We start from the raw sequence: 4,744 nt of genomic DNA, 5'->3' as shown, positions 1-4,744 counted from the left end.
AAAGGGAAGGAAAACTTGTGCTGTGTTTGGCTGTTACTGCCATACTTGGAGAGGGCATGAGGATGTTTGGAGCTGAAGCACTGGCCTCATGTGAGATGCAGGCACAGAATCTCAAAGGGGTCTGGGCAGCAAATGGGCGGGGCGGAGCAAGGGCACATGGCATGGTATCCCCCCTTCCATGCAAACAAGCCCAGGGAAGGGACATTCCCTCTTCAGCATAGGGGCAGGTATGGGGACGGGGACAGGCATGGGCAGGAATGAACCCTTGTGTTCCTCTTGTAACATTGTGGAGCCAGCGTAAGAAAGAACGGGTTTTGACTCTGTTAGATATCGGGTCAGAAATAACCCTAATTCATGGAAATCTGCCCCATTACACAAGGAGTAACATGATGAATATTAACAGAATCACAGTGAGGGAGGCATGGAACAATTGTCCCCAAAAGTCTTTCTAACCTTGCAGCCAGGAGGGGTCCCACCGCTTACAGCTTGGGGTGGGCTCTGAGAGTGCCCAAATATATATCCCAGCCCATGATCTGTTAGCAGGAAAGACTTTTAATATCCAGTGGGTGAAAGGTTTCCTCCCATATCTGCTAAGCTCACAGTCGGGAGGATTGTGCCCCCCATGTTGTGTGGTCCCCTCCCTCCAGGGCTCTGGCCTCAGAGCAGGACTGGCTGCCCCACAACATGCTGACACCTCTCCAACTAGTAAGCCATTGTTAGAAGCTGGGGTTGTCCAGCAGACAAATGGCCTTTCAGGAACCCTGCTTGGTCTGTAAAGAAAGCTGTGTTGCCTCAGGGGAATGGGCACAGTCCCCTGCCTTCCCAGCAGACTGTGTCCCAGCACTAGGAGGAGTGCAGCCGGTCCCTCAGGTGTGTGAGGTCCCTTTACTCTGGTGACCACCTCCTGACTGCACCTACCCAGCAGGATGTTGAGGAGGCACAGGGAAATCATGTGGGCGCTACGAGAGAGCACAGCTGGGAAATGAGTCTGTAGAAAGCACAAGAAGCCACTGCCAAAAGTGCACAGAGCACTGCACAATGGCAATGGTGTATTTGCATGCAGGCAAAGCCACGTCCCCACCAAACCAGGGCAGGACAAAACAGTCCAGATGGGATTAATGGATATGATCAACCCTCACCTGGAGCTTCACCTCACTTCTGCAACACACAAGTAACTGGACTGTTTAGAGATCTCTGCACCACCATGGTTTTATGGGGCATGGGAGAAGAGGGACAGGACATCTCTGGTACTTCCAGCAATAATATCATGGCTATTCTAGGCTGGTTCTCCTTGCTTTACCTGCCTGTCATGTATTGACCTTGATTGGCCACCAGGTGTCCACCCAGTTGTGCTGTAACTCCCCCTCCATCAACAAGACAGGACTTACACTGTAGGTGCTGCTTCATTCCCAGAGAGTTTGTGGGGAGGCTCAGGGATGTGGTAGGCCTGAGGGGAAACTATACAAATAACAATTGACAAGAAATAGGCGTTGAGTACATCAGCCTTTTCCCTGTCATTTGTCACCACGTCCTCATCCTCACCAAGCAATAAGCCCACATCTATTTAGCCTTCCCAGCACACCCATCCCGTGGTTAAGCCCCATATGCATGCCCAAGGTACTCGAGGACAGATGGATAGCAGGGAGGAAGGTTTCTGTGGGTGAAAGGGCTCAAGCTGAGCACCTCCCCCTGGCACCGAGCACAGATCAGGCTCCCCTCAACCACACTGACACCCTGGATTCGGGACTTACAGAAGCTGCCTCTGTCAAGTCGAACACCTGTGCATTGTTCCTTGACAGTGTAGACAGCCTCTTCCTTGGTGTGAGTCTTCTCAACTAACTCTAGATTCATAGAGATCAGACTTGTACGTGTCTGTCTCTGTGTGTTCTCTAAGCGAGTCTACCTTGAGAGTCAGAAAAGAAAAATAGGTGCTTGTAAGGCACGGATTGCCTGATTTGTATGAGACAGGGTGAACTGAGTCTTCACAGTGCCTATTTCTCTCCAATGATCATCACTGGAGCAAAGCTGAATAGCTCACCTGGAGACACTGGCTCTGGAGGCAGGGGAGATGAATTTCCTCCTACACACGTTTTGTCTGAATTTCTGCTTAGATCTTTACTTAGCTCTTCACTTCAGTGAAGACACCCTGGGGGTTTCAAGACCACTTTAATATCCAGCACCAAATACTTGACATTTCCAGTCTCTTGAGACATGGCTACTTCAGACACCTCCCACATGTCAGCAACTGGCCACACTTTAGAGAACTGTCTTGCTGTTCTGTAATTGGCCTGTGTGAAGAGAGAGCACTATGTGTTATGTTTTGGGTTTGGGATGGGAATACTGTTGATAGTGCACTAATGTTTTTGGCTGTTGCAAAGCAGTCAAGGCCTATTCCACTGCTCATACCCCCCACCAGTGAGTGGGCTGGGAGTGCACCAAAGGTCCGGAGGAGACACAGCCGGGACAGCTGACCCCAACAGACCAAAGGAATATTCCATGCCATATGACATCATGCTCAATATATTAAGCTGAGGGAAGAAGAAGGAAGGGGGGGGAAGACATTCAGAGTTATGGCTTTTTGTTCTCCCATGTAGCTGTTACACATGATGTTTCCTGGAAACGGCTGAATGCCTGCCTGCCGAATGAATTCTTTCTTTTGCTTTGCTTGTGTGCGCAGCTTTTGCTTTACTTATTAAACTGTCTTTATCTCAACCCAGGAGTTTTCTCACTCTTACTACTCTGATTCTCTCCCCCATGCCGTCTGAGAAGCAGATGTCAGAGGAGGAAATGGACGTATTTGCAAAAGCTTCCTCTGCTGAAATGTGGAAGAAAGCAAATATACAAGGCCAGGAGTCCTTGAGAAATGATCGGTATTCCAGGGTCTCCCTTCTGGTGGTATTTGCACTGACGTACTCCCTGACAGTAACAGGCACTGCATCCATCATAGCACTCGTGTGAATGAACAGCAACCACCATTCCATAATGTACTTTTTCCTCTCCTTCCTGGAGATCTGGTACACTATGGATGGTGTTCCCAAAGCTGTAGGAGTCATGCTGGGGACTAGCCAGACCATCTCTTTCCATGTCTGCATCCCCCAGTTGTTCCTCCTTCTCTCTCTAGGCTCCATTGAGTGTTTTCTCCTGTCTGTCATGGCCCATGACTGCTACTTAGCCATACACTACCCCTAGAGATACAGCTCCCTCATGAGCAGTGTCCTCTCTGCTCGACTGGCACTGAGCTCCTCGGTGGGAGGCTTTCTGGCCATCTCGCTGCTGGCCTTTTTGATTGACATGCAGGCTGACGTTCTGTGGGCCAGATGTCATCAGTCATTTCCGCTGTGATATAGATTCCTGCCTTGCCCTCTCCTGCAGTGACACATGGCCTGTGGAGCCAGTGACCTTCCTGGTCTCCATAATTACTCTGGTGGCCTCCTGTGTGGTCACCCTGGTCTCCTATGTGTACATCCTGAGAATCGTGTCAGCCCATGGCCAGAAAAGGGACTTTTCCGTTTGCGCTGGCCATCTCAGTGTTGGTGCAACCTGGTGTGGCTCAATCATGTTTCTCTACACCAAGCCATTGGTGCAGAACTCCCTGGATCTGAACAAACACATGATTACCTGTCACAAAGCTGTAACTCCATTGTTGAACCCCTTCATTTACACCCTCAGGAACAAAGAAGTGAAGCAAGCTCTGGGGTGGCCTTTCCAGAAAAGGTAAAGCGGCTTTTCAAAGGGCCTCAGTGAGAGCAAAGAGATTCGTCCTCTCCCTCCCATCACTTCTACCCTGCACAAGTTCCTCACCAAAGTGTTAGTGCACCTGGGCATCACAGGGAGTGAGAAGACACCAGTTCCCCACTGAGCTCATCTCACTCACCTCACAGCCATCTTAGTTTGGGCTGAGCCTCGATTCTAATGCTCCCACCCCCCTCTCTTCCCTCCTGGGTACACTCAGGATGTCACAGTGCTCTAAAGACCAGTGCTTGGAAAGGCTCACAAACCCATCCAGAAACACTTCTCTGATGAACGCTACAGCAGTGGTCCTCCCACAGGTTTATAGTTCCAGTTCGTGGAGTTCTTCATTCTGTCAGGGATTTGTCTGAGTCCCCTAAAGAAGTCCCAGCAGGTGGCTCACTGCTTTGGGAAATGGGCATGTATTTCTCTGTTTAGGCTGACATTTCCTGGATACATCTGGAATGTACCTGAATGTACTTTTAGATTTATAATTAAAAAGATACAAATCACTATGCTTCACACCAGATCTGTCAGGGCATTTCCACATCTAAAACCCCACAGCAGTCTTTCACAGTCCATTGTTCCACCCATTTGGAGCTTGTTGTGGAAACACTTTAATGTGATTGGCAAAGTCCCCAACCTGCAGAGCTGTCAAGTGCTGGCTGGGCACCAACTCTCTCTTTACACTCACTGGGAGGACATCAGCACTTCCAAAGGGCACTTGCTTTTCCCCTTCCTACGATTTTCATTTCAGAAGAGATGCATCACGTTCTCAAAGCTCTTCTTTCTGCACCCTGACAGGGAAGGGACCACCTCAGAAGAAGGAAACATCAACATGGCAGACACACCTTGATGGAGAGTGTGGGACTGATTTCATTGAGTGTCAAGCTCTCCAAATGGGATGATTGAGTCCGGACTGAACGTCTGCTCCTCCTTTTTGAAAGCAGTGGTGCTTCTGGAGGAGATTCTCCTGTATCCATCTGTCCTGGGCACTTGGCTCAGACCTGCAGCC

General features: G+C 49.7%; 1 pseudogene across 1 annotated transcript; it reads left to right on the top strand.

Annotated features, from left to right (window-relative positions):
- The first annotated feature begins 2,754 nt into the window (after positions 1–2,754).
- On the top strand, positions 2,755–3,718 carry LOC309681220 (olfactory receptor 6F1-like; annotated as a pseudogene). Its single transcript has one exon. The product of its transcript is annotated as an olfactory receptor 6F1-like (transcript).
- The last annotated feature ends 1,026 nt before the right edge of the window (positions 3,719–4,744 follow it).

The sequence above is a fragment of the Vanellus vanellus genome, assembly GCF_965231255.1.
Source record: "Vanellus vanellus genome assembly, chromosome: 24".
NCBI lineage: Eukaryota > Metazoa > Chordata > Aves > Charadriiformes > Charadriidae > Vanellus > Vanellus vanellus.
Note: the sequence above shows the minus strand (reverse complement) of the source record. Positions and strands in the feature narration are given on the sequence as shown.